The following is a 12,218-nucleotide window of genomic DNA, read 5'->3' as shown; positions in this document are numbered from 1 at the left end:
AGTGTGTGAGCATGCCCAGTATGACTATTACGCATGTTGTAGACCGACAATACCATCATGTGTGTGAGCATGCAAAGTATGGTCAACTGTATTGCATGTGTCACATGTGCAGATAGTTAGTACTGTGTTGCTGACCTCTCCGTTCTACACAGACAGGTGACATGCTGTGTCTGCAGGGTAGCTAATGGTCATGTGGCATTGTCAGTTGCTACATGTCTGCATAGTGTGGGGGGACATGCTACCACAACCACAGTCCTACACAGCACCGTGGGTGGTGCACATGACTCTCACATGTGTAGGTGTGACGGGGGCACAGCCAACAGTTGTACACATCTGCTGCTACTGTACTGGTCTGCCGGGTACTCCATGTCAGTGTGTGGACCTACCTAAATTGCTGGTTGGAGGGATACCAGGGTATGTCAGTTCCCAGCATTAATTACCAGCACAGTGGTGTTGGACGTCCTAGCTTACACAACCTACATAAAACTGCCTGGCATGCTGTCGTCTGTGTGTGTCATAGGGGGTTGGTGTCAGTCATTGGGCATATCCATAGGCCATCGTATATCATTTGTCTGTATTGGTCCACATCTGTCCAGCTGCATGGAACGTGTGTGGGCTGTACGGACACACATGATGGTCAGCCCATAATCTGCAGTGGGTTAGGACACCCTGTGTACTACAGGCTACCATTGTGACCCCCGTATGTGCTACAGAGGGCATGGTGCCATTATGGATTTGTACTGTCTGCTGCCCTAACATTTGTCCACCACAATCACTTGTATGCTCACATACATACCATAGCAATGGGTAATTACACATTCTAATACAACTGCCACTTGTTAGGTCAATAGACATACCCTGGGTGTGCTCCGGACTTGAGGATGGTGCTGGAGTGCTGCCTATGTTGGATGCACACAGTGCACCTCCCATACATGGCCGAGCACAGGTACTGTCATGTTTGGCATCCATTGTACTGTGTGCAGGTCAGAGAGGGGAAATCTGTGGGTACCTACTGTGTCAGTGCATATGCCTTGTGTTGCCTCTTTACCAAGGGCAGGTCATACTGTGCATGGGCTTTTGCCGACTGTGCCCTACTCAGGTAGTTCCTTCATCAAGTCACACTGTGCCTGTACAGGCCTTGGCAGTGGTGTTGGGCTGTGTGGCCCTGCCCCATGCTGTCCCTGCTGCAACTGTTACTGCAGGATAACATTGTGTAGCATAGCAAATACCATAACAACTTGTATGCATGTAGCTTGTGAATACTGCAGATCTCCAACGGATGTGTCCGGATACCAGAACTATGAACTGAGCATCCCAAACACATGCACAAGTATATGTCTTGCTTGTGCATCCGCCTCAGTATGGTGTGAGTGTTCAGGTGTGTGTGCATTGCTGATGGGTGTTATCAGCCACTACACCAGTGTTTACCTAGCATACCCCACTAGGAGACTGTAGGGGATGTCCATATAGGCATTGGTGTGCTACAGCTGTGTCAGAAGCCATATATCGGATACATCATAGCTTCCAGGGCAAACAGCTCATACAATCAATCTCATGCCCTCGCCATCGCATATGGCCTAGCTGTTGGTGGGTATGCCCCTGCTCTGACTATAGGCCCTAACCTGCTCCCTGGGTGGTGCTACGTGTGCAGGCTATAGCACCCAGTACCCCAGGGTAGTCATCCATGGGGTTGAACAGATGCATATTGCTGGTCCACTAATCACATGTGTTGAGGACATGTACGTGCTCACTAGCATGTGTTGACATGGCATCTGTGAACTGGTGCAATACTCTGGATGCAGATGCCTGTGAGATACCCATGATATCCCCAGTTGTGCTGTGTGAGGTACCTGTGGCTAGTACACCTAGGCCAACACATCCCAGGGTATCCACTGTGATGCTTTTCCCTCAGCCTGTATGATGTGTTAGGCACAGATCAACAAGCTGCTGTAGGAAGTCTCTGTCCACCCCATAGTGCTCCAACATCCCCAGCCCATGTATCCCCTGGTAAGTCACCCTTGGTGTATAAAGTCTTATGTCACCCCTGTAAGGGTTGTTCAGCAGCATACACATCCTCACTGCCCCAGCCTCCTGCACATGTTGGTATATGTTGCCTGCTGCAGCCCGTGTCATTTGGTTGGACTGTGTTGTGAAATGTCCCTGCAGGTATACACCGGTGGTGTAGAGTGTGGACGAAACCTGTGTGTATGCTGCTTGCTCGCATTAACGTACTGTTCATGTGCGGGCTGGCCATGACATGTGCTGATTGTGCTGATCAACACCTCTTTGTGCAGCCTGTACACCCTGACTACCCCACCACTGCTGTCATCCCACACAACGTCACCAGGCAGGTATAGACACACCCCTAGCTTAGGTGTGCTAAGGCAGAAGCACTGCCGAGGCACAGTTCTACAATGTACGTACAGTATGCCTGACCTCCCTCCCATGCTGTCAACTATATTTGAGGCCTGCACCCGGCTGACTACACACATACACTCCAGGGACCAGCAGCACACCCTGGTGACAAATGTATTACACCATAGTCAACCTCATCTGCATAGTATAGTCTTCTAATGAATAGTTATATGACCCATACCGAACCTCCAACATATTAACCACTGCTCAGTGTCGCTCAGATCCATACACAACTGGCAACAGGTGCCTTACCATCACCATATTCGATATCCCATGGTCTTCCCAGCAACAAAATAACCGGTGTCTACACGACTACAACTCGTGGCCCTGCATACCACAGACGATGTGCATTACCACCACGCCATGGCAGATATACATAGATCCCAGGTTATCATGTACAGATCATCCGGCACAAACATTCAATAGTGCTGATGTCCCCAGACATATGTTCACATCTATGTCCACCACTACATCTACATATGTCATATATATTATTTGTATACATATATACATGGACATATATATATATATATATATATATATATATATATATATATATATATATATATATATATATATGTATACATACACACATATACATGTACCCACATATGTAGATATGGCATTTATATCACAACAGCAGACCACCTGACAGCAATGCATTAGACAGGAATGGAAAGGAAACTACATGTGCCACCTGCATCATGTAGTGTTGTTACCATCAAGACACGTGTGTTATGTTGCTTCACACGGGTCAGACCGTATCAAGGGTAAGAGTAGGGCTGCTGACAGTTACTCACCAGACCTACTGGTGAATGTATGTGTTGACAACCCAGTGTCTTGGCAGAATATGCGGGCTGTGGACACTATATAGGTCAGCAACAAAACAAACTGAATACATCCCACAGCTAGCCACCCACAGATACCAACACATACGGTATAACTGCCAGACGCACACACCTTTCATGCCCTGGAATCGAGCATCTACCTGTCTAGTCTACCACATTACAGCATTATGCAGTAACAGAATGCGCTACCGAGTTACGGCATCACTGCCCTCCCACAGGCATACTTCTAGGCGGATGACATCATCCGCAAAGGCAAAGATGCCAAAAGAGAATGTGTGTGGAGTGAGCCATCTAAAAGCATTACTCTGTCCCCAGACAGCTGGAAGCACACACACACACTTGGCAGGGCTGGGATTTGAACATATAACTAACTACCTTATCACACTACAGCATTATGCAGTTACAGAACGCGCTACCAAGATTACTGAACACAGCACTCCCACAGGCATACTTCTAGGTGGATGACATCATCCGCAAAGGCAAAGACGCCGATAGGGAATGTATGTGGAGTGAGCTGTCTAAAAGCATTACTCTGTCCCCAGGCAGCTGGAAGCACACACACACTTGGCAGGGCTGGGAGTCGAACATACACCTGATTACCTTATCACACTACAGCATTATGCAGTTACAGAATGCGCTACCGAGATTACTGAACACAGTTCTCCCAGAGGCATACTTCTAGGTGGATGACATCATCTGCAAAGGCAAAGACGCCGATAGGGAATGTATGTGGAGTGAGCTGTCTAAAAGCATTACTCTGTCCCCAGGCAGCTGGAAGCACACACACACTTGGCAGGGCTGGGAGTCGAACATACACCTAACTACCTTATCACACTACAGCATTATGCAGTTACAGAACGCGTTACCGAGATTACTGAACACAGCTCTCCCAGAGGCATACTTCTAGGTGGATGACATCATCCGCATAGGCAAAGACGCCAATAGGGAATGCATGTGGGGTGAGCCCTGTAAAATCATTACTCTGTCCCCAGGCAGCTGGAAACACACACTGGGCAGGGCTGGGAGTCGAACATATACCTAAATACCTTATCACACTACAGCATTACGCAGTTACAGAATGCGCTGCCAAGACTACTGAACACAGCACTCCCAGAGGCATACTTCTAGGTGGATGACATCATCCGCAAAGGCAAAGACGCCGATAGGGAATGTATGTGGAGTGAGCCATCTAAAAGCATTACTCTGTCCCCAGGCAGCTGGAAAAAACACACACACACACACACACACACACACACACACAGGCACACATTTGGCAGGGCTGGAAGTTGAACATACACCTAACTACCTTATCACACTACAGCATTATGCAGTTACAGAACACGCTACCGAGATTACTGAACACAGCACTCCCAGAGGCATACTTCTAGGTGGATGACATCATCCACAAAGGCAAAGACGCCGATAGGGAATGTATGTGGAGTGAGCCATCTAAAAGCATTACTCTGTCCCCAGGGAGCTGGAAACACACACACACACACACACACACACACACACACACACACACACACACACTTGGCAGGGCTTGGAGTCGAAAATACACCTAACTACCTTATCACACTACAGCATTATGCAGTTACAGAATGCGCTACCGAGATTACTGAACACAGCACTCCCAGAGGCATACTTCTAGGTGGATGACATCATCCGCAAAGGCAAAGATGCCAATAGGGAATGTATAGAGAGTGAGCAGTCTAAAAGCATATTACTGTCCCAAGGTAGACGTGGACAAACACATGGCAGTGGTGTGAGCAGGACAACTGCCTATCTACGGAGCACATAGATATGGGACGCGCCACAGACAGTACACCCTTCATGACAGTCAACCAGTGTGTTCAATGTAGGCATCCATCGTGACGTGGAAAATGGACATCCGTTGCTTGGATGACCACCATCACTATACAGGATGTCAATGGCCATGCCCATACACAGAGGCACATCACCGACACAAAGTGTCACTGGGCATGCTCACACACTTAGTATCACACATCCGTTTGGAATGCACTGTGTGTCCATCTACACAACGGCGTACTGTGCATGCTCACACACTTAGCAGTTGCAAAGGGCCATCTTGCATGCACATGGATTCTAAACACGGAAGGGCACAGTTTGGAATGTACTGTGTGTCCATCTACACAACGGCGTACTGGGCATGCTAACACACTTAGCAGTTGCAAAGGGCCGTCTTGCATGCACACGGATTCTAAACATGGAAGGGCACAGTATGGTGTTACTGTCCCCACGTACATGAAGGCCACTCACATGTACTGACCAGTACACACTCAGGAGCCATCACAGATGTCTCAGGTGCAGATCACAGAGGTACATGCTGCAGTCTACTATGTAGCCCTCAGACATTACCATGTCATTGGACCAGCAACACACAGCCATATATTAGCACAACACCGTGTGACTCATGACCAGTGGACTGTACATAGGTCTACAGCAACTGTGCAGACTACACATGTACCGACAGGGTTTCATCATGTATTATGCATTGCAATGATACCACTGTACATAACCAGGTCAGCTCTCACATAACAGGGGCCCTGGGTCTTACACAGCTGTGACAGATGACTGTCGCTGTACACCAAAGAACACATGTTTGGATATGACATACATGTAATCGCAGTGGATATGTGCATGGACCACACACACACAAAACACATATGTACATAGCATAGCTTTTACTGTCCTCCATGCAGACAAGTGGCTACAGCAATCACACGCATGCAAATGGAAGATAGGTCCATGGCTGTTGAATGCTAACAGTACATGAGGTAGCAATGTTGACCGAGGACACATTCCCTCTGTACTAGTTACCCATGACACCCATCATATCATACAACAGTCCATGTGTTATGTATGTCATCACACATGTCCACCAATTGCAATGCATACAAACATGGCTACATGACAGGCATGTAGGACCAACACACATGTACAATTAGTAGTGTGCATGCATCTACCATGCATGTGCAGTAGCTGATGTATGTAACTCATCTGTGCCTAACTACAACATGCAGTTGCAATGCAGCCCCATCATTGACACCTGTATATGGTGAAATACTGACAGTACAGTAGGATGTACATCAGGTATGGATGGATGTGTGTACATAAAGTGGTGATCCACCTTTGCAGATGGATGTTTGCCGGGGATGGCTCACAGGTGTGTCACACGCCATCCTACCATTACATGTGCAAACAGTACGCTATGTTACTTGACAGTGAAGCCATAAAACCTACACAGTGGTCAGGTGTTACTGACTGTAAGTCACTTGACACCTGTAACACTTACATCCTCCTGTGTGCATATAGCAGCACAATTGCCAGAGGTAGCGTTGGTACACATAATGCGGCCAATACTGCTGCATGTCTGTCAGACGTATCATCATATAGCAGCTGTATCAGTCACAGTACTGCCATGTGTGTTTGCTTGTGTGACCATATATGCCACATATGGTGGGGAATACATCCCAATTGTTACACACCCCTGTACACTGTTGTCGAGATCTGTACATACTGCAGTGTGGAAAGCATGACGTAGGCAGGGGTGGTGTGTGTATCACACACATATCAGCTATCCATATGTGAATGACATTTGTGGACTCCACAGTTTGTGTGTGTGTGTGTGTGTGTGTGTGTGTGTGTGTGTGTGTGTGTGTGTGTGTGTGTGTGTGTGTGTGTGTATGGCTTTCTGGTGCATGGAGTGAGGGTGTATGCTACCATACAGAACACACAGGATCCCTAACCCCTCGTGGTGATGCAGTCTACTACCCTGTTGTTGCCATCTGTCTCAGTCGTACTGGCTACCTGTACATGTTCATTCTCTGTGTCGCGTCATGTGGGTGCACAGTACTGTGAGGGTCATAGGCAGGGGTCCTCACCTCAACACTATGGAGTGCGCGTTATAGTGTTGTTGACCCCATGAGTGTGGGCATGTTCCTGTAATGTGACAGGGTATTACTGCTACACAGTGATGCCTCATGCTATCAAGTGGCCTCTAACATTATCATCGGCCGGACCGCTGTATACAACCCCTGCACCATGTCAACATACCTGTGATGTGACCTGGTATGGATGTCACGTCTCTAGCCACTGTAGCCTATTAAACAGCCCACATGCTTCTGGATCAGTATATGTGTGGACATCTGTGGTATGTTAGCCTTTGCAACAGTCAGGTTGAGGCTACGTATAGCATGCTGATATTGCCATACATGCCTGTGAGTACTCCACAGTTACACATGGGAGACTGCAAGCACTGCTACCTGTAGGCACATGCAAGTAGACCATAAGGAGGGAACCAGGGCATCATTACCAACATGCTGTTACTGTTGTTACAGAGACACATATTGTGAACATATAACAATGCATGATAAACCTGTACTACATGGTATGTCTGGTGTGTGCCAACAGTACACAACTAATGTAATATACACTTATCTCACTATTCTGTTCACCCTGTGCATCAGACCATTTGAGCATGTCCCTGCACCGATGGTGTGAATGACAGGGATGCGGCACAGGCTTCATCATATGCATAGGGTGATAATGTTTGCCAGGGGCATAGGCTGCACCAATGGATGACATCATGTGTGTGGGTAAGGGCCAGTGATCTGATTGGACATGTCTGGTCATTATGCATGTGGGTGTTGCAGTGCCCAACAGATGTGTTTGCCATGTGCGTATATGTGTGCACACAGTTCTGCCTTTTGTGAGGCCTACACAAGGGTATTATTGACAGCTCCAGATTGTACAGACCAGGATGTGCAGCTCACTGTGTCCGGCCACGTGACCTGTGCCTGCCTGGGGTTGCACGGACACTACCAGGCGGAGGTACAGATTGGCTACTGTCTGATGACACATGTCCACTGGAACTGTGTCCCCACTGGGAATGTCTAGGGCCACGTCCACTTGGCCTGCTGTTTCCTGGTGTGGACAGCACAGCACCAGCTGCACTGCTACTGCTACCGGCAGTATGGGAGCGGGCATGTGAGGTGGCACGCTCACGTTGACCTGCACTAGGTGGTGTAGCTGGCCTACGTCCACGTGGCCTACACCTCACTTCTACCAGATGTTCCAGCACAGACAGCTCACGCTCGTGGATTGCCATGCCATGGTCAAGGATTCCGACCATGTCACCCAATCACCTGTCCAGAACATCAGCAATCTGCTGTTGAGCATTTGCCAATGCCTGGATGTTGTAATTTAGAGTACGGATAGCTGCCCTCTGAAGCATCTGCCCTTCTCTGTTCTGCCGTTCAGCACGTGCCCGTGCCGCCATTACAATCTGGAACATTCATCTGGTGATACCAGCTGCTGTGCTCTGTCCTGCAGGTGCATGTCTGCCAGAGGTACTCCTACGAGCAGCACTGGCCACATCTGCAGTCATTACACTGACACCATGGTGTGGAGACACACCTTCTGTAGCCACCACACGTTCCTCTTCCATGCTAACAGACGCTGACTGTCCTTCCTCTATGGCCACTGGTGATGCAGTACGTGTTGGCAGCAGAACTGTGTGCGAGGAAGAGATGGACATAGCTGGGATTGCAACCATTGCCACCAATTCAGTCCCTGTCAACCCTGCCTGTACCTCATGCATATGTTCATCACTGCTAGTATCTGTGGGGACACTAACATCAGATGGACCGCAGGAGGGTAATGCACCTACATCACCTGTAATGCAAAGAAAGACTCTAAATTACAATAGACACGCACACACACACACACACAGACACACACAGACACACACACACAGACACACACACACACACACACACACACACACACACACACACACACACACACACACACACACACACACACACACAGACACACACAGACACACACACACACACACACACACACACACACACACACACACACACACACACACACACAGACACACCATGCATGTGATTTGACAGACGGCATGCATATGATACAGCAGACAGCATGCAGCTTAGACATTAATAGTGTCAGTTAGCATACCTCCCTGGGTTGCACTCAACAGCAAGCAGGTGTCATATCAGTAGCCATGCAGTTCACACAATCATGGTAGTAAGCATGCATCCCCGTGATACACCATGTAGGCCAGAACAGGTTAACAGTACACATGGCTGACGTGACCTTGACATGTAATCTGCTGACGTGTGCATTAATATGCATACATGTCTGACACAATGGTGTCCTGACACATGTACAGCGTTGTAATGGGCATCACATTGCAGTGTTGTCTGTATGCCCTACAGATAGAATGCATGTTTAGCAAATGTGCATGAGCATGAAAGGGTAGTGTGAGCATTCTACATTGCTATACAGTGTGAAGTACAGACACTGTGCCATTGCATGGCATCATGAGGTGTCTATATTGCTATACAATGCATAAGATGCACACATTGCATAGCCATAATTGCATGCATACCCATGACATAACTGTGGATTGTGACCCACAATGCTGAGGTGTATACACACCAAACCATGCTGTGTCATGTGACAGGTCACTGGAAGACCTACAGATGACACCCCTGCACAACTACTACAGAGTCTTAGCTGCCTGGCAACCATGTCCACACGTGGCAGACTTGTCAATTCACCATGTCCCACATGATATTGATGTGCCACACACACGAGGTGCACAGCTAATGGTGATGTCCTATAGCAGCAAGGAAAATGTACAGTTTCTGTGGCCTGATGTGGTGTCAATGTCTGTGGAATCTGTACAGGTGACTACTGTCATGCTATGACACAGTCGTGATGTTCAACACATCTTATATGGTAAACTTAAGTGACACCTCCACTAGCTGTGCACAGGCTTTTAGGATGTCCAGTGTACCACATCAACTGTATAATCAGTCAACTAAGGCTATAATTGGATCATGTGTGGACAATGTGCAACAGGGTGTATACACATCACATCTACTGTGTGGCTACATGTCTCTGGCCATCACTCATGGCCATGTGTGAACATGTGTTGGCCAAATGTTTGTGATGGCCGTCTATCTCACATGTCTGTGTTGTCCCACATGACATACACCCATAGATGTCAGATATGTCACCATCCACAGGGCTATGCAGGCAACGGGTTGTATGTTTGGTATATGGGGTATGTGTTATGGGATAGTGTGACAATATTGCAGCCAGAACACTACGTGTCTGGGACATGTCAGATGCCACATCACAATGTGTGCACACATTACAGGGGCATATAACACAATGGTGACTCCTGTGGGCTGCACATATCCCAGCTCACTGTGTGGTACTGTTTGCGTATCACACATGTGTTGCTCTAATGTATATTACATATGCCTACATTGTACAACAGCTCCACCATTGTATGCACAGCTGTCCACACATGTAGCAATGACAGATATTGTGGTTTCATGTCGGTGTATCATTTCGTTTGTATATATTGCACATGTATAGCCAGTGTGAATGATGGGAGATGTGACCTGTATATTGTGACTGGACCAAACATCAAGTGTACAAGTGTTAACTAGCCACATGGTGAATAGATCTATGCTAAAACATGCCTGATACTGATGACAGTCTCACCTGCAACGGACTGATGTCTGTGTGGCACACCAGAGGTACCTGTATAGGGGTGACACAGCAGTTTGAACATTATCCATGACTGTATGACAGCCACAGGGTGCACTGTGCATGTTAACACATTCGCCTGTACAATAGCATATAGTATGCACATGTGTGCATACACAGGGTAGCATACTGTAGTATGCAGCATGTGTGTAAATATACCTTGCATATGATGTTACATTACATAATGTACAGTGACACATGCAACTAAATGGGATATAATAGTCATATGTGCAGTACTGACTTACCAGGCAACTCCAGGCTCATTGGTTGGGGGACACCCAACTCCACGATGGCAGCTAGTGTTTGTGGATGCTGTTCTGAGGGTGTCCCCAGACTGGCCAGTAGCTCCTTGGTGTGTGTGAGTGGGGGCTGGGTTGGTGGCCCACCACCTGTTCCACCTTGTTCCCTGGCGATTGCAGTGGCACGCTGTTTTGCATGTCGTATCAAGTCCATGCAGTGTCTGCGCACCTGCTGGTAGGTGCAGTTATGGCCACCCACATCATTCACCCTCCTGCGAAGATCCTGCCACAGGTCATCACGCTGCTGGGCATGCTGTGGCACATGGCTGAACAACACCTCATAGTTCTCATGGAGGTATGGGATGAGGACATCATCCTCCTGGCAGCTGTATGCTGGCAGGTGTGAACGGGGCATTATCTGTAAGACATAATGATGGTGACAGGTCACAGTATCAGAGATGTACAGAGATACTGCTGCACATACATTTGTAGTAAATGTAGTACATCTGCACAGTTATCTTTGCAAATCATCATAACACTGACATGACTGACATGTTTGTGTCACACACATGTAACACCCGTTATGCATTGGATATCATCACCATATACGTGTGTCACCTCATTACATTATTCCTACTCCATGTGAATGCTGTCTTGATGTGGGCATATCTGTTTACCTGCACTGGTGTCCTTACCTATCAGAACATGCCTGGATGTGTCCACAGTAATGCTGTAGACTGTGATGCTGTGTATATGTCACATATCAACACATACACTGCATTAATGGACTTGAGCAGTGACAATGCACAAATACGCATGGAAACCTTTACATGCATGTGTTTTGCCATATACATCTACACAGCACTGTACAGCTGTTCAACATCCTGCCACGGATCGCCTGTGCTGGACATGTGATAGACATAGGACAATGGCTAGTCGGATGTCATTTGCAGGGATGGTTATCAACTATAGCATGTACAGGCAAGGTTTCCTTGCTGTATCCAACAGCCATTTTGCCACCACGAGGTGCATCAGTGCCACATTACTGATCCAGACAGTTGATAATACATCTACCATGCGGTCATCACACCATGCA

The sequence above is a fragment of the Protopterus annectens genome, chromosome 2.part1, assembly GCF_019279795.1.
Source record: "Protopterus annectens isolate FY-2018-M chromosome 2.part1, PAN1.0, whole genome shotgun sequence".
In the NCBI taxonomy this organism is placed as follows: Eukaryota; Metazoa; Chordata; order Ceratodontiformes; family Protopteridae; genus Protopterus; species Protopterus annectens.
The sequence above is the reverse complement of the archived record's forward strand: the minus strand, read 5'-3'. Positions refer to the sequence as shown.